This window comes from Lissotriton helveticus, chromosome 11, assembly GCF_964261635.1.
Source record: "Lissotriton helveticus chromosome 11, aLisHel1.1, whole genome shotgun sequence".
NCBI classification, from domain to species: domain Eukaryota; kingdom Metazoa; phylum Chordata; class Amphibia; order Caudata; family Salamandridae; genus Lissotriton; species Lissotriton helveticus.
In genome coordinates, this window is record NC_136072.1 from 709,479,611 (window position 1) to 709,496,273 (window position 16,663).

A 16,663-nucleotide genomic window follows, 5' to 3' on the forward strand; every position below is an offset into this window, starting at 1 on the left:
AACAGGGCACTGCTGGTTCCTGCCCCGTCCTTATGTTACTTTATTTTTTAGGTCTCGGCCTGACGTGAGCAGCGCATGGCTCATATATGACAACAGTGACATCATACTCATGGAGCTGTGATGGCCGAGTGGTTAAGGCGTTGGACTCGATCTTCAATGGGGTTTCCCTGCGCAGGTTCGAATTCTGCTTGCAGCGTTGTACGATTTTGCATGAACACCATTTGGTTTGTTAAGGAAATGTTCACTTCTCGTTACACAATCCTCATCAAGTCACCGAGTTAAACAGCAAAAACTCAAACTAAATGTAAACATTAAGACAATTTCAACACTCAGGAAGTGTTTTAGAGAGCAGGTGGTTCGGAATGGTTCGTAGTCTGGACCTGTCCTGCCTGATCTTGACGAGTCACGAAAAGAGTAATTTTTTATATGTAGCGTGTCTTGTTTAGGCTTTTGGACTCTTTCTGAGTACACTTAAGGGCCCGGTCCCAGTGCCGTAATATAGGGAAAAGAGGGTAGAAATGCGCAGTGATTGATTACTGCTCCTCTGTGCCCTGTCACTCACTTGGAGTGATATGTGTTGCTATTTTTATTAATTGCATGAAAGCAAGCGAAATAAGTGAGGGCAACAGAGCACTGCTGGTACCTGCCCCGTCCTACCGTTACTTTATTTTTTAGGTCTCGGTCTGACGTGAGCAGTGCATGGCTCATATACGACAACAGTGACATCATGCTTATGGAGCTGCAATGGCCGAGTGGTTAAGGCGTTGGACTCGAAATCCAATGGGGTTTCCCTGCACAGGTTCGAATCCTGCTTGCAGTGACGTGTGATTTTGCATGAACACCATTTGGTTTGTTAAGGAAATGTTCACTTCTCGTTAGTCAATCCTCATCAAGTCACAGAGTTAAACAGCAAAAATTCAAACTAAATGTAAACATTAAGACAATTTCAACACTCAGGAAGTGTTTTAGAGAGCAGGTGGCTCGGAAGGGTTCGTAGTCTGGACCTGTCCTGCCTGATCTTGACGAGTCACGAAAAGAGTAATTTTTTTTATGTAGCGTGTCTTGTTTAGGCTTTTGGACTCTTTCTGAGTACACTTAAGGGCCCGGTCCCAGCGCCGTAATATAGGGAAAAGAGGGTAGAAATGCGCAGTGATTGATTACTGCTCATCTGTGCCCTGTCACTCACTTTGAGTGATACGTGTTGCTATTTTTATTAATTGTATGAAAGCAAGCGAAATAAGTGAGGGCAACAGGGCACTGCTGGTTCCTGCCCCGTCCTTATGTTACTTTATTTTTTAGGTCTCGGCCTGACGTGAGCAGCGCATGGCTCATATACGACAACAGTGACCTCATACTCATGGAGCTGTGATGGCCGAATGGTTAAGGTGTTGGACTCGAAATTCAATGGGGTTTCCCAACACAGGTTCGAATCCTGCTTGCAGCGTAGTCCAATTTTCATGAACACCATTTGGTTTGTTAAGGAAATGTTCACTTCTCGTTACGCAATCCTCATCAAGTCACAGAGTTAAACAGCAAAAACTCTAACTAAATGTAAACATTAAGACAATTTCAACACTCAGGAAGTGTTTTAGAGAGCAGGTGGTTCGGAAGGGTTCGTAGTCTGGACCTGTCCTACCTGATCTTGACGAGTCACGAAAAGAGTAATTTTTTTTATGTAGAGTGTCTTGTTTAGACTTTTGGACTCTTTCTGAGTACATTGAAGGGCCCTGTCCCAGCGCCGTAATATAGGGAAAAGAGGGTAGAAATGCGCAGTGATTGATTACTGCTCATCTGTGCCCTGTCACTCACTTTGAGTGATACGTGTTGCTATTTTTATTAATTGTATGAAAGCAAGCGAAATAAGTGAAGGCAACAGAGCACTGCTGGTACCTGCCCCGTCCTTCAGTTACTTTATTTTTTAGGTCTTTGTCTGAGGTGAGCAGCGCATGGCTCATAGACGACAACAGTGACATCATTCTCATGGAGATGCGATGGCCGAGTGGTTAAGGCGTTGGACTTGAAATCCAATGGGGTTTCCCCGCGCAGGTTAGAATCCTGCTTGCAGTGTCGTGCCATTTTGCATGAACACCATTTGGTTTGTTAAGGAAATGCACACTTCTCGTTAGTCAATCCTCATCAAGTCACAGAGTTAAACAGCAAAAATTCAAACTAAGTGTAAACAGTAAGACAATTTCAACACTCAGGAAGTGTTTTAGATAGCAGGTGGTTTGGAAGGGTTCGTAGTCTGGACCTGTCCTGCTTGATCATGACGAGTAACAAAAAGAGTAATTCTTTTATGTAACGTGTCTTGTTTAGGCATTTGGACTCTTTCTGAGTACTCTTAAGGGCCCATTCCCAGCACCGTAATATAGGGAAAAGAGGGTAGGAATGTGCAGTGATTGATTACCGCTCATCTGTTCCCTGTCACTCACTTTGAGTGATGCGTGTTGCTATTTTTATTAATTGTATGAAAGCATGCGAAATAAGTGAGAGAGACAGGGCACTGCTGGTACGTGCCCCATCCTTCCGTTACTTTAATTTTTAGGTCTCAGCCTGATGTGAGCAGCGCATGGCTCGTATACGACAACAGTGACATCATACTCTCGCAGTTGTGATGGCCGAGTGGTTAAGGCGTTGGACTTGAGATCCAATGGGGTTTCCCCGCTTAGGTTCGAATCCTGCTTGCAGTGTCATGAGATTTTGCATGAACACCATTTGGTTTAGTTAAGTAAATGTTCACTTCTCGTTATGCAATCCTCATCAAGTCACAGAGTTAAACGGCAAAAACGCAAACTAGATGTAAACATTGAGACAATTTCTACACCCAGGAAGTGTTTTAGAGAGCAGGTGGCTAGGAAGGGTTTGTAGTCGGGACCTGTCCTGCCTGATCTAGACAAGTCAGGAAAAGAGTTATTTTTTTTTATGAAGCGTGTCTTGTTTAGGCTTTTGGACTCTTTCTGAGTACACTTAAAGGCCCGTTGCCACCGCCGTAATATAGGGAAAAGAGGGTAGAAATGCGCAGTGATTGATTACCGCTCATCTGTGCCCTGTCACTCACTTTGAGTGATACGTGTTGCTATTTTTATTAATAGTATGAAAGCATGTGAAATAAGTGAGTACAACAGGGCACTGCTGGTTCCTGCCCTGTCCTTATGTTACTTTAGTTTTTTAGGTCTCGGCCTGACGTGAGCAGCGCATGGTTCATATACGACAAAAGTAACATCATACTCATGGAGCTGCGATGGCCGACTGGTTAAGGCGTTGGACTCGAAATTTAATGGGGTTTCCCTGCGCAGGTTTGAATCCTGCTTGCAGGGTCGTCCAATTTTGCGTGAACACCATTTGGTTTATTAAGGAAATGTTCACTTCTCGTTACGCAATCCTCATCAAGTCACAGAGTTAAACAGCAAAAACTCAAATTAAATGTAAACATTAAGACAATTTCAACACTCAGGAAGTGTTTTAGAGAGCAGGTGGTTCGGAAGGGTTCGTAGTCTGGACCTGTCCTGCCTGATCTTGACGAGTCACGAAAAGAGTATTTTTTTTTATGTAGAGTGTCTTGTTTAGACTTTTGGACTCTTTCTGAGTACACTTGAGGGCCCGGTCCCAGCGCCGTAATATAGGGAAAAGAGGGTAGAAATGCGCAGTGATTGATTACTGATCATCTGTGCCCTGTCACTCATTTTGAGTGATACGTGTTGCTATTTTTATTAATTGTATGAAAGCAAGCGAAATAAGTGATGGCAACAGAGCACTGCTGGTTTCTGCCCCGTCCTTCCGTTACTTTATTTTTTAGGTGTTGGTTTGACGTGAGCAGCGCATGGCTCATATACGACAACAGTGACATCATACTCATGGACCTGCGATGGCCGAGTGGTTAAGGCGTTGGACTCGAAATCCAATGGGGTTTCCCTGCGCAGGTTCGAATCCTGCTTGCAGCGACGTGTGATTTTGCATGAACATCATTTGGTTTGTTAAGGAAATGTTCACTTCTCGTTAGTCAATCCTCATCAAGTCACAGAGTTAAACAGCAAAAATTCAAACTAAATGTAAACATTAGGACAATTTCAACACTCAGGAAGTGTTTTAGAGAGCAGGTGGTTCGGAAGGGTGCGTAGTCTGGACCTGTCCTGCCTGATCTTGACGAGTCACAAAAAGAGTAATTTTTTCATGTGGCGTGTCTTGTTTAGGCTTTTGGACTCTTTCTGAGTACTCTTAAGGGCCCACTCCCAGCGCCGTAATATAGGGAAAATAGGGTAGAAATGTGCAGTGATTGATTACCGCTCATCTGTGCCCTGTCACTCACTTTGAGTGATGCGTGTTGCTATTTTTATTAATTGTATCAAAGCATGCGAAATAAGTGAGGGCAACAGGGCACTGCTGGTACCTGCCCCGTCCTTCCGTTGCTTTATTTTGTAGGTCTCGGTCTGACTTGAGCAGCGCATGGCTCGTATACGACAACAGTGACATCATACTAATGGAGCTGCGAAGGCAGAGTGGTTAAGGCGTTGGACCTGCAATCCAATGGGGTTTCCCTGCGCAGGTTCGAATCCTGCTTGCAGCATCGTGCGATATTGCATGAACACCATTTGGTTTGTTAAGGAAATGTACACTTCTCGTTATGCAATCCTCATCAAGTCGCAGAGTAAAACGGCAAAAACAAAAACTAGATGTAAATATTGAGACAATTTCCACACCCAGGAAGTGTTTTAGAGAGCAGGTGGCTCGGAAGGGTTCGTAGTCTGGTCCTGTCCTGCCTGATCTAGACGAGTCACGAAAAGAGTAATTTTTTTATGTAGCGCGTCTTGTTTAGGCTTTTGGACTCTTTCTGAGTACACTTAAGGGCCCATTCCTAGCGCCGTAATACAGGGAAAAGAGGGCAGAAATGTGCAGTGATTGATTACCGCTCATCTGTGCCCTTTTACTCACTTTGAGTGATGCGTGTTGGTATTTTTATTAATTGTATGAAAGCATGCGAAATAAGTGAGGGAGACAGGGCACTGCTGGTACATGCCCGTCCTTCCGTTACTTTAAGTTTTTAGGTCTCGGCCTGACGTGAGCAGCGCATGGCTCGTATACGACAACAGTGACATCATACACACGCAGCTGCGATGACCGAGTGGGTAAGGTGTTGGACTTGAAGTTCAATGGGGTTTCACCGCGTAGGTTCGAATCCTGCTTGCAGCGTCATGTGATTTTGCATTAACACCATTTGGTTTAGTTAAGTAAATGTCCACTTCTCGGTATGCAGTCCTCTTCAAGTCACAGAGTTAAACGGCAAAAACTCAAACTAGATGTAAACATTGAGACAATTTCTACACCCAGGAAGTGTTTTACAGAGCAGGTGGCTCGGAAGGGTTCGTAGTCTGGACCTGTCCTTCCTGATCTAGACAAGTCACGAAAAGAGTAATTTTTTTTTATGAAGCGTGTCTTGGTTAGACTTTTGGACTCTTTCCGAGTACACTTAAGGGCCCGTTGCCACCGCCGTAATATAAGGAAAAGAGGGTAGAAATGCGCAGTGATTGATTACTGCTCATCTGTGCCCTGTCACTCACTTCGAGTGATACGTGTTGCTATTTTTATTAATTGTATGAAAGCATGTGAAATAAGTGAGGGCAACAGGGCACTGCTGGTTCCTGCCCCGTCCTTATGTTACTTTATTTTTTAGGTCTCGGCCTGACTTGAGCAGCGCATGGCTCATATACGACAACAGTAACATCATACGCATGGAGCTATGATGGCCGAGTGGTTAAGGCATTGGACTCGAAATTCAATGGGGTTTCCCTGCGCAGGTTCGAATCCTGCTTGCAGCGTCGTACCATTTTGCATGAACACCATTTGGTTTGTTAAGGAAATGTTCACTTCTCGTTACACAATCCTCATCAAGTCACCGAGTTAAACAGCAAAAACTCCAACTAAATGTAAACATTAAGACTATTTTAACACTCAGGAAGTTTTTAGAGAGCAGGTGGTTCGGAAGGGTTCGTAGTCTGGACCTGTCCTGCCTGATTTTGACGAGTCCCAAAAAGAGTAATTTTTTTATGTAGCGTGTCTTGTTTAGGCTTTTGGACTCTTTCTGAGTACTCTTAAGGGCCCATTCACAGCGCCGTAATACAGGGAAAAGAGGGCAGAAATGTGCAGTGATTGATTACCGCTCATCTGTGCCCTTTCACTCACTTTGAGTGATGCGTGTTGCTATTTTTATTAATTGTATGAAAGCATGCGAAATAAGCTAGGGAGACAGGGCACTGCTGGTACATGCCCCGTCCTTCCGTTACTTAAAGTTTTTAGGTCTCGGCCTGACGTGAGCAGCGCATGGCTCGTATACGACAACAGTGACATCATACACATACAGCTGCGATTGCTGCAATGGCCGAGTGGGTAAGGTGTTGGACTTGAAATTCAATGGGGTTTCACCACGTAGGTTCGAATCCTGCTTGCAGCGTCATGAGATTTTGCATTAACACCATTTGGTTTAGTTAAGTAAATGTTCACTTCTCGTTATGCAGTCCTCTTCAAGTCACAGAGTTAAACGGCAAAAACTCAAACTAGTTGTAAACATTGAGACAATTTCTACACCCAGGAAGTGTTTTACAGAGCAGGTGGCTCGGAAGGGTTCATAGTCTGGACCTGTCCTGCCTGATCTAGACAAGTCACGAAAAGAGTAATTTTTTTTTATGAAGCGTGTCTTGGTTAGGCTTTTGGACTCTTTCTGAGTACACTTAAGGGCCCATTGCCACCCCCGTAATATAGGGAAAAGAGGGTAGAAATGCGCAGTGATTGATTACTGCTCATCTGTGCCCTGTCACTCACTTTGAGTGATACGTGTTGCTATTTTTCTTAATTGTATGAAAGCAAGCGAAATAAGTGAGGGCAAAGGGAGCACTGCTGGTACCCACCCCGTACTTCCGTTACTTTATTTTTTAGGTCTCGGTCTGACGTGAGCAGCGCATGGCTCATATACGACAACAGTGACATCATATCCATGGAGCTGCGATGGCCGAGTGGTTAAGGCGTTGGACTCGATATCCAATGGGGTTTCCCTGCGCAGGTTTGAATCCTGCTTGCAGTGACGTGTGATTTTGCATGAACACCATTTGGTTTGTTAAGGAAATGTTCACTTCTCGTTACGCAATCCTCATCAAGTCACAGAGTTAAACAGCAAAAACTCAAACTAAATGTAAACATTAAGATAATTTCAACACTCAGGAAGTTTTTAGAGAGCAGGTGGTTCGGAAGGGTTCGTAGTCTGGACCTGTCCTGCCTGATCTTGACGAGTCCCAAAAAGAGTAATTTTTTTTATGTAGCGTGTCTTGTTTAGGCTTTTGGACTCTTTCTGAGTACTCCTAAGGGCCCACTCACAGCGCCGTAATATAGGGAAAAGAGGGTAGCAATGTGCAGTGATTGATTACCGCTCATCTGTGCCCTGTCACTCACTTTGAGTGATGCGTGTTGCTATTTTTATTAAATGTATGAAAGCATTCGAAATAAGTGAGGGAGACAGGGCACTGCTGGTACGTGCCCCGTTCTTCCGTAACTTTAATTTTTAGGTCTCGGCCTGACGTGAGCAGTGCATGGCTCGTATACGACAACAGTGACATCATACTCATGCAGCTGCAATGGCCGAGTGGTTAAGGCGTTGGACTTGAAATCCAATGGGGTTTACCTGCGTAGGTTCGAATCCTGCTTGCAGCGTCATGAGATTTTGCATGAATACCGTTTGGTTTAGTTAAGTAAATGTTCACTTCTTGTTATGCAATCCTCATCAAGTCACAGAGTTAAACGGCAAAAACAAAAACTAGATGTAAATATTGAGACAATTTCCACACCCAGGAAGTGTTTTAGAGAGCAGGTGGCTCGGAAGGGTTCGTAGTCTGGACCTGTCCTGCCTGATCAAGACGAGTCACGAAAAGAGTAATTTTTTTATGTAGCGTGTTTTGTTTAGGCTTTTGGACTCTTTCTGAGTACACTTATGGGCCCATTCCCAGCGCCGTAATATAGGGAAAAGAGGGTAGAAATGCGCATTGATTGATTACCGCTCATCTGTGCCCTGTCACTCACTTTGAGTGATACGTGTTGCTATTTTTATTAATTGTATGAAAGCATGTGAAATAGGTGAGGGCAACAGGGCACTGCTGGTTCCTGCCCCGTCCTTATGTTACTTTATTTTTTCGGTCTCGGCCTGACGTGAGCAGCGCATGGCTCATATACGACAACAGTGACGTCATACTCATGGAGTTGCGATGGCCGAGTGGTTAAGGTGTTGGACTCAAAATCCAAAGGAGTTTCCCTGTGCAGGTTTGAATCCTGCTTGCAGCATCGGGTGATTTTGCATGAACACCATTTGGTTTGTTCAGGAAATGTTCACTTCTCATTACGCAATCCTCATCAAGTCACAGAGTTAAACAGCAAAAACTGAAACTAAATGTAAACATTAAGGCAATTTCTACACTCAAGAAGTGTTTTAGAGAGCAGGTGGTTCGAAGGGTTCATAGTCTGGACCTGTCCTGCCTGATCATGACGAGTCACGAAAAGAGTAATTTTTTTTATGTAGAGTGTCTTGTTTAGGCTTTTGGACTCTTTCTGAGTACACTTAAGGGCCCGGTCCCAGCGCCGTAATATAGGGAAAAGAGGGTAGAAATGCGCAGTGATTGATTACTGCTCATCTGTGCCCTGTCACTCACTTTGAGTGATACGTGTTGCTATTTTTATTAATTGTATGAAAGCAAGCAAAATAAGTGAGGGAAACAGAGATCTGCTGGTACCTGCCCCGTCCTTCCGTTACTTTATTTTTTAGGTCTCGGTCTGACGTGAGCAGCGCATGGCTCATATACGACAACAGTGACATCATACTCATGGAGTTGCGATGGCTGAGTGGTTAAGGTGTTGGACTCAAAATCCAAAGGAGTTTCCCTGCGCAGGTTCGCATCCTGCTTGCAGCGATGTGCGATTTTGCATGAACACCATTTGGTTTGTTAAGGAAATTTTCACTTCTCGTTAGTCAATCCTCATCAAGTCACAGAGTTAAACAGCAAAAATTCAAACTAAATGTAAACATTAAGACAATTTCAACACTCAGGAAGTGTTTAAAAGAGCAGGTGGTTCGGAAGGGTTCATAGTCTGGACCTGTCCTGCCTGATCTTGACGAGTCACTAAAAGAGTCATTTTTTTATGTAGCGTGTCTTGTTTAGGCTTTTGGACTCTTTCTGAGTACTCTTAAGGGCCCACTCACAGCGCCGTAATATAGGGAAAAGAGGGTAGCAATGTGCAGTGATTGATTACCGCTCATCTGTGCCCTGTCACTCACTTTGAGTGATGCGTGTTGCTATTTTATTAATTGTATCAAAGCATGCGAAAAAAGTGAGGGAGACAAGGCACTGCTGGTACGTGCCCCGTCTTTCCGTAACTTTAATTTTTAGGTCTCGGCCTGACGGGAGCAGTGCATGGCTCGTATACGACAACAGTAACATCATACTCATGCAGCTGCAATGGCCGAGTGGTTAAGGTGATGAACTTGAAATCCAATGGGGTTTCCCCGCGTAGGTTCGAATCCTGCTTGCAGCGTCATGAGACTTTGCATGAATACCATTTGGTTTAGTTAAGTAAATGTTCACTTCTTGTTAAGCAATCCTCATCAAGTCACAGAGTTAAACGGCGAAAACAAAAACTAGATGTAAACATTGAGATAATTTCCAAACCCAGGAAGTGTTTTAGAGATCACGTGGCTCGGAAGGGTTCGTAGTCTGGACCTGTCCTGCCTGATCTAGACAAGTCAGGAAAAGAGTAATTTCTTTTTATGAAGCATGTCTTGTTTAGGCTTTTGGGCTCTTTCTGAGTACACTGAAGGGCCCGTTGCCACCGCCGTAATATAGGGAAAAGAGGGTAGAAATGCGCAGTGATTGATTACCGCTCATCTGTGCCCTGTCACTCCCTTTGAGTGATACTTGTTGCTATTTTTATTAATTGTATGAAAGCATGTGAAATAAGTGAGGGCAACAGGGCACTGCTGGTTCTTGCCCCGTCCTTATGTTACTTTATTTTTTAGGTCCCGGCCTGACGTGAGCAGTGCATGGCTCATATTCGACAACTGTGACACCATACTCATGGAGCTGAGATGGCCGAGTGGTTAAGGCGTTGGATTCTAAATCCAATGGGGTTTCCCTGCTCAGGTTCGAATCCTGCTTGCAGGGACGTGTGATTTTGCATGAACACCATTTGGTTTGTTAAGGAAATGTTCACTTCTCGTTAGTCAATCCTCATCAAGTCACAGAGTTCAACAGCAAAAATTCAAACTAAATGTAAACATTAAGACAATTTCAACACTCAGGAAGTGTTTTAGAGAGCAGGTGGTTCGGAAGGGTTCGTAGTGTGGACCTGTCCTGCCTGATCTTGACGAGTCACAAAAAGAGTAATTTTTTTATGTAGCGTGTCTTGTTTAGGCTTTTGGACTCTTTCTGAGTACTCTTAAGGGCCCATTCCCAGCGCCGTAATATAGGGAAAATAGGGTAGAAATGTGCAGTGATTGATTACCGCTCATCTGTGCCCTGTCACTCACTTTGAGTGATGCGTGTTGATATTTTTTATTAATTGTATCAAAGCATGCGAAATAAGTGAGGGCAACAGGACACTGCTGGTACCTGCCCCGTCCTTCCGTTGCTTTATTTTGTAGGTCTCGGTCTGACTTGAGCAGCACATGGCTCGTATACGACAACAGTGACATCATACTCATGGAGCTGCGACGGCCGAGTGGTTAAGGCGTTGGACCAGAAATCCAATGGGGTTTCCCTGTGCAGGTTCGAATCCTGTTGGCAGCATCGTGCGATTTAGCATGAACACCATTTGGTTTGTTAAGGAAATGTTCACTTCTCGTTAGTCAATCCTCATCAAGTCACAGAGTTAAACAGCAAAAACTCAAACTAAATGTAAACATTAAGACAATTTCAACACTCAGGAAGTGTTTTAGAGATCAGGTGGTTCGGAAGGGTTCGTAGTCTGGAACTGTCCTGCCTGATCTTGACGAGTCACAAAAAGAGTAATTTTTTTATGTAGCGTGTCTTGTTTAGGCTTTTGGACTCTTTCTGAGTACTCTTAAGGGCCCATTCCCAGCGCCGTAATATAGGGAAAATAGGGTAGAAATGTGCAGTGATTGATTACCGCTCATCTGTGCCCTGTCACTCACTTTGAGTGATGCGTGTTGCTATTTTTATTAATTGTATCAAAGCATGCGAAAAAAGTGAGGGAGACAAGGCACTGCTGGTACGTGCCCCGTCTTTCCGTAACTTTAATTTTTAGGTTTCGGCCTGACGTGAGCAGTGCATGGCTCGTATACGACAACAGTGACATCATACTCATGCAGCTGCAATGGCCGAGTGGTTAAGGTGATGAACTTGAAATCCAATGGGGTTTCCCCGCGTAGGTTCGAATCCTGCTTGCAGCATCATGAGACTTTGCATGAATACTATTTGGTTTAGTTAAGTAAATGTTCACTTCTTGTTATGCAATCCTCATCAAGTCACAGAGTTAAACGGCGAAAACAAAAACTAGATGTAAACATTGAGACAATTTCCAAACCCAGGAAGTGTTTTAGAGAGCAGGTGGCTCGGAAGGGTTCGTAGTCTGGACCTGTCCTGCCTGATCTAGACAAGTCAGGAAAAGGGTAATTTCTTTTTATGAAGCATGAAGCTTTTGGGCTCTTTCTGAGTACACTGAAGGGCCCGTTGCCACCGCCGTAATATAGGGAAAAGAGGGTAGAAATGCGCAGTGATTGATTACCGCTCATCTGTGCCCTGTCAGTCCCTTTGAGTGATACTTGTTGCTATTTTTATTAATTGTATGAAAGCATGTGAAATAAGTGAGGGCAACAGGGCACTGCTGGTTCTTGCCCCGTCATTATGTTACTTTATTTTTTAGGTCCCGGCTTGACGTGAGCAGCGCATGGCTCATATTCGACAACTGTGAAACCATACTCATGGAGCTGAGATGGCCGAGTGGTTAAGGCGTTGGATTCTAAATCCAATGGGGTTTCCCTGCGCAGGTTCGAATCCTGCTTGCAGGGACGTGTGATTTTGCATGAACACCATTTGGTTTGTTAAGGAAATGTTCACTTCTCGTTAGTCAATCCTCATCAAGTCACAGAGTTCAACAGCAAAAATTCAAACTAAATGTAAACATTAAGACAATTTCAACACTCAGGAAGTGTTTTAGAGAGCAGGTGGTTCGGAAGGGTTCGTAGTCTGGACCTGTCCTGCCTGATCTTGACGAGTCACAAAAAGAGTAATTTTTTTATGTGGCGTGTCTTGTTTAGGCTTTTGGACTCTTTCTGAGTACTCTTAAGGGCCCATTCCCAGCGCCGTAATATAGGGAAAATAGGGTAGAAATGTGCAGTGATTGATTACCGCTCATCTGTGCCCTGTCACTCACTTTGAGTGATGCGTGTTGCTATTTTTATTAATTGTATCAAAGCATGCGAAATAAGTGAGGGCAACAGGGCACTGCTGGTACCTGCCCCGTCCTTCCGTTGCTTTATTTTGTAGGTCTCGGTCTGACTTGAGCAGCACATGGCTCGTATACGACAACAGTGACGTCATACTCATGGAGCTGCGACGGCCGAGTGGTTAAGGCGTTGGACCTGAAATCCAATGGGGTTTCCCTGTGCAGGTTCGAATCCTGTTGGCAGCATCGTGCGATTTTGCATGAACACCATTTGGTTTGTTAAGGAAATGTTCACTTCTCGTTAGTCAATCCTCATCAAGTCACAGAGTTAAACAGCAAAAACTCAAACTAAATGTAAACATTAAGACAATTTCAACACTCAGGAAGTGTTTTAGAGATCAGGTGGTTCGAAAGGGTTCGTAGTCTGGACCTGTCCTGCCTGATCTTGACGAGTCACAAAAAGAGTAATTTTTTTATGTAGCGTGTCTTGTTTAGGCGTTTGGACGCTTTCTGAGTACTCTTAAGGGCCCATTCCCAGTGCCGTAATATAGGGAAAATAGGGTAGAAATGTGCAGTGATTGATTACCGCTCATCTGTGTCACTTTGAGTGATGCGTGTTGCTATTTTTATTAATTGTATGAAAGCATGCAAACTAAGTGAGGGGAGACATGGCACGACTGGTACATGCCCCGTCCTTCCGTTACTTTAAGTTTTTAGGTCTCGGCCTGACGTGAGCTGCGCATGGCTCGTATACGACAACAGTGACATCATACGCATGCAGCTGCGATGGCCGAGTGAGTAAGGTGTTGAACTTGAAATTTAATGGGGTTTCACCGCGTAGGTTCGAATCCTGCTTGCAGTGTCATGATATTTTGCATTAACACCATTTAGTTTAGTTAAGTAAATGTTCACTTCTCGTTATGCAGTCCTCTTCAAGTCACAGAGTTAAACGGCAAAAACTCAAACTAGATGTAAACATTGAGACACTTTCTACACCCAGGAAGTGTTTTACAGAGCAGGTGGCTCGGAAGGGTTCGTAGTCTGGACCTGTCCTGCCTGATCTAGACAAGTCACAAAAAGAGTAATTTTTTTTATGAAGCGTGTCTAGTTTAGGCTTTTGGACTCTTTCTGAGTACACTTAAGGGCCCGGTCCCAGCGCCGTAATATAGGGAAAAGAGGGTAGAAATGCGCAGTGATTGATTACTGCTCATCTGTGCCCTGTCACTCACTTTGAGTGATACGTGTTGCTATTTTTATTAATTGTATGAAAGCAAGTGAAATAAGTGAGGGCAACAGAGCACTGCTGGTACCTGCCCCGTCCTTCCATTACTTTATTTTTTAGGTCTCGGTCTGATGTGAGCAGCGCATGGCTCATATACGACAACAGTGACATCATGCTCATGGAGCTGCGATGGCCGAGTGGTTAAGGCGTTGGACTCGAAATCCAATGGGGTTTCCCTGCGCAGGTTCGAATCCTGCTTGCAGCGATGTGTGATTTTGCATGAACACCATTTGGTTTGTTAAGGAAATGTTCACTTCTCGTTAGTCAATCCTCATCAAGTCACAGAGTTAAACAGCAAAAAATCAAACTAAATGTAAACATTAAGACAATTTCAACACTCAGGAAGTGTTTTAGAGAGCAGGTGGTTCGGAAGGGTTCGTAGTCTGGACCTGTCCTGCCTGATCTTGACAAGTGACAAAAAGAGTAATTTTTTCATGTGGCGTGTCTTGTTTAGCTTTTGGACTCTTTCTGAGTACTCTTAAGGGCCCATTCCCAGCGCCGTAATATAGGGAAAATAGGGTAGAAATGTGCAGTGATTGATTACCGCTCATCTGTGCCCTGTCACTCACTTTGAGTGTTGCGTGTTGCTATTTTTATTAATTGTATCAAAGCATGCGAAATAAGTGAGGGCAACAGGGCACTGCTGGTACCTGCCCCGTCCTTCCGTTGCTTTATTTTGTAGGTCTCGGTCTGACTTGAGCAGCGCATGGCTCGTATACGACAACAGTGACATCATACTCATGGAGCTGCGACGGCCGAGTGGTTAAAGCGTTGGAACTGAAATCCAATGTGGTTTCCCTGCCCAGGTTCGAATCCTGCTTGCAGCATCGTGCGATATTGCATGAACACCATTGGGTTTGTTAAGGAAATGTTCACTTCTCGTTAGTCAATCCTCATCAAGTCACAGAGTTAAACAGCAAAAACTAAAACTAAATGTAAACATTAAGACAATTTCAACACTCAGGAAGTTTTTAGAGAGCAGGTGGTTCGGAAGGGTTCGTAGTCTGGACCTGTCCTGCCTGATCTTGACGAGTCACAAAAAGAGTAATTTTTTCATGTAGCGTGTCTTGTTTAGGCTTTTGGACTCTTTCTGAGTACTCTTAAGGGCCCATTCCCAGCGCCGTAATATAGGGAAAATAGGGTAGAAATGTGCAGTGATTGATTACCGCTCATCTGTGCCCTGTCACTCACTTTGAGTGATGCGTGTTGCTATTTTTATTAATTGTATCAAAGCATGCAAAATAAGTGAGGGCAACAGGGCACTGCTGGTACCTGCCCCGTCCTTCCGTTGCTTTATTTTGTAGGTCTCGGTCTGACTTGAGCAGCGCATGGCTCGTATACGACAACAGTGACATCATACTCATGGAGGTGCGACGGCCGAGTGGTTAAGGCGTTGGAACTGAAATACAATGGGGTTTCCCTGTGCAGGTTTGAATCCTGTTTGCAGCATCGTGCGATTTTGCATGAACACCATTTGGTTTGTTAAGGAAATGTTCACTTCTCGTTAGTCAATCCTCATCAAGTCACAGAGTTAAACAGCAAAAACTCAAACTAAATGTAAACATTAAGACAATTTCAACACTCAGGAAGTTTTTAGAGAGCAGGTGGTTCGGAAGGGTTCGTAGTCTGGACCTGTCCTGCCTGATCTTGACGAGTCCCAAAAAGAGTAAATTTTTTTATGTAGCGTGTCTTGTTTAGGCTTTTGGACTCTTTCTGAGTACTCTTAAGGGCCCATTCACAGCGCCGTAATATAGGGAAAAGAGGGTAGAAATGTGCAGTGATTGAATACCGCTCATCTGTGCCCTGTCACTCACTTTGAGTGATGCGTGTTGCTATTTTTATTAATTGTATCAAAGCATGCGAAATAAGTGAGGGAGACAGGGCACTGCTGGTTTGTGCCCCGTCCTTCCGTAACTTTAATTTTTAGGTCTCGGCCTGACGTGATCAGTGCATGACTCGTATACGACAACAGTGACATCATACTCATGCAGCTGCAATGGCCGAGTGTTTAAGGTGTTGGACTTGAAATCCAACGGGGTTTCCCTGCGTAGGTTCGAATCCTGCTTGCAGCGTCATGAGATTTTGCATGAATACCATTTGGTTTAGTTAAGTAAATGTTCACTTCTTGTTATGCAATCCTCATCAAGTCACAGAGTTAAACGGCAAAAACAAAAACTAGATGTAAATATTGAGACAATTTCCACACCCAGGAAGTGTTTTAGAGAGCAGGTTACTCGGAAGGGTTCGTAGTCTGGTCCTGTCCTGCCTGATCTAGACGAGTCTCGAAAAGAGTAATTTTTTTATGTAGCGTGTCTTGTTTAGGCTTTTGGACTCTTTCTGAGTACACTTAAGGGCCCATTCCCAGCGCCGTAATACAGGGAAAAGAGAGCAGAAATGTACAGTGATTGATTACCGCTCATCTGTGCCCTTTCACTCACTTTGAGTGATGCGTGTCGCTATTTTTATTAATTGGATGAAAGCATGCGAAATAAGTGAGGGAGACAGGGCACTGCAGGTACATGCCCCGTCCTTCCGTTACTTTAAGTTTTTAGGTCTCGGCCTGACGTGAGCAGCGCATGGCTCGTATACGACAACAGTGACGTCATACACATGCAGCTGCGATGGCCGAGTGAGTAAGGTGTTGGACTTGAAATTCAATGGGGTTTCACCGCGTAGTTTCGAATCCTGCTTGCAGTGTCATGATATTTTGCATTAACACCATTTAGTTTAGTTAAGTAAATGTTCACTTCTCGTTATGCAGTCCTCTTCAAGTCACAGAGTTAAACGGCAAAAACTCAAACTAGATGTAAACATTGAGACAATTTCTACACCCAGGAAGTGTTTTACAGAGCAGGTGGCTCGGAAGGGTTCGTAGTCTGGACCTGTCCTGCCTGATCTAGACAAGTCACGAAAAGAGTAATTTTTTTTTCATGAAGCGTGTCTTGGTTA

At 44.1% G+C, this 16,663-nt stretch overlaps 21 non-coding genes across 21 annotated transcripts; all 21 read left to right on the plus strand.

Annotated features, from left to right (window-relative positions):
* Positions 1-114: 114 nt before the first annotated feature.
* Positions 115-196, plus strand: TRNAS-CGA (transfer RNA serine (anticodon CGA)). The gene has a single exon. It is a non-coding gene; the product is annotated as a tRNA-Ser (tRNA).
* A 542-nt stretch (positions 197-738) lies between these two features.
* TRNAS-CGA (transfer RNA serine (anticodon CGA)) lies at positions 739-820 on the plus strand. The gene has a single exon. It is a non-coding gene; the product is annotated as a tRNA-Ser (tRNA).
* Positions 821-1,362: 542 nt separating this feature from the next.
* On the plus strand, positions 1,363-1,444 carry TRNAS-CGA (transfer RNA serine (anticodon CGA)). Its single transcript has one exon. It is a non-coding gene; the product is annotated as a tRNA-Ser (tRNA).
* Positions 1,445-1,985: 541 nt separating this feature from the next.
* Positions 1,986-2,070, plus strand: TRNAS-UGA (transfer RNA serine (anticodon UGA)). Its single transcript has one exon. It is a non-coding gene; the product is annotated as a tRNA-Ser (tRNA).
* A 538-nt stretch (positions 2,071-2,608) lies between these two features.
* On the plus strand, positions 2,609-2,690 carry TRNAS-UGA (transfer RNA serine (anticodon UGA)). The gene has a single exon. It is a non-coding gene; the product is annotated as a tRNA-Ser (tRNA).
* Positions 2,691-3,235: 545 nt separating this feature from the next.
* TRNAS-CGA (transfer RNA serine (anticodon CGA)) lies at positions 3,236-3,320 on the plus strand. The gene has a single exon. It is a non-coding gene; the product is annotated as a tRNA-Ser (tRNA).
* Positions 3,321-3,859: 539 nt separating this feature from the next.
* Positions 3,860-3,941, plus strand: TRNAS-CGA (transfer RNA serine (anticodon CGA)). The gene has a single exon. It is a non-coding gene; the product is annotated as a tRNA-Ser (tRNA).
* Positions 3,942-4,482: 541 nt separating this feature from the next.
* Positions 4,483-4,564, plus strand: TRNAA-UGC (transfer RNA alanine (anticodon UGC)). Its single transcript has one exon. It is a non-coding gene; the product is annotated as a tRNA-Ala (tRNA).
* Positions 4,565-5,105: 541 nt separating this feature from the next.
* Positions 5,106-5,187, plus strand: TRNAS-UGA (transfer RNA serine (anticodon UGA)). Its single transcript has one exon. It is a non-coding gene; the product is annotated as a tRNA-Ser (tRNA).
* A 544-nt stretch (positions 5,188-5,731) lies between these two features.
* TRNAS-CGA (transfer RNA serine (anticodon CGA)) lies at positions 5,732-5,813 on the plus strand. The gene has a single exon. It is a non-coding gene; the product is annotated as a tRNA-Ser (tRNA).
* Positions 5,814-6,363: 550 nt separating this feature from the next.
* TRNAS-UGA (transfer RNA serine (anticodon UGA)) lies at positions 6,364-6,445 on the plus strand. Its single transcript has one exon. It is a non-coding gene; the product is annotated as a tRNA-Ser (tRNA).
* Positions 6,446-6,990: 545 nt separating this feature from the next.
* TRNAS-CGA (transfer RNA serine (anticodon CGA)) lies at positions 6,991-7,072 on the plus strand. The gene has a single exon. It is a non-coding gene; the product is annotated as a tRNA-Ser (tRNA).
* A 541-nt stretch (positions 7,073-7,613) lies between these two features.
* TRNAS-UGA (transfer RNA serine (anticodon UGA)) lies at positions 7,614-7,695 on the plus strand. The gene has a single exon. It is a non-coding gene; the product is annotated as a tRNA-Ser (tRNA).
* Positions 7,696-8,237: 542 nt separating this feature from the next.
* On the plus strand, positions 8,238-8,319 carry TRNAL-CAA (transfer RNA leucine (anticodon CAA)). The gene has a single exon. It is a non-coding gene; the product is annotated as a tRNA-Leu (tRNA).
* Positions 8,320-8,860: 541 nt separating this feature from the next.
* On the plus strand, positions 8,861-8,942 carry TRNAL-CAA (transfer RNA leucine (anticodon CAA)). The gene has a single exon. It is a non-coding gene; the product is annotated as a tRNA-Leu (tRNA).
* Positions 8,943-9,482: 540 nt separating this feature from the next.
* TRNAS-UGA (transfer RNA serine (anticodon UGA)) lies at positions 9,483-9,564 on the plus strand. Its single transcript has one exon. It is a non-coding gene; the product is annotated as a tRNA-Ser (tRNA).
* A 1,168-nt stretch (positions 9,565-10,732) lies between these two features.
* TRNAS-AGA (transfer RNA serine (anticodon AGA)) lies at positions 10,733-10,814 on the plus strand. The gene has a single exon. It is a non-coding gene; the product is annotated as a tRNA-Ser (tRNA).
* Positions 10,815-11,355: 541 nt separating this feature from the next.
* Positions 11,356-11,437, plus strand: TRNAS-UGA (transfer RNA serine (anticodon UGA)). Its single transcript has one exon. It is a non-coding gene; the product is annotated as a tRNA-Ser (tRNA).
* A 1,159-nt stretch (positions 11,438-12,596) lies between these two features.
* On the plus strand, positions 12,597-12,678 carry TRNAS-UGA (transfer RNA serine (anticodon UGA)). The gene has a single exon. It is a non-coding gene; the product is annotated as a tRNA-Ser (tRNA).
* A 1,159-nt stretch (positions 12,679-13,837) lies between these two features.
* Positions 13,838-13,919, plus strand: TRNAS-CGA (transfer RNA serine (anticodon CGA)). Its single transcript has one exon. It is a non-coding gene; the product is annotated as a tRNA-Ser (tRNA).
* A 1,785-nt stretch (positions 13,920-15,704) lies between these two features.
* TRNAS-UGA (transfer RNA serine (anticodon UGA)) lies at positions 15,705-15,786 on the plus strand. Its single transcript has one exon. It is a non-coding gene; the product is annotated as a tRNA-Ser (tRNA).
* Positions 15,787-16,663: the final 877 nt, after the last annotated feature.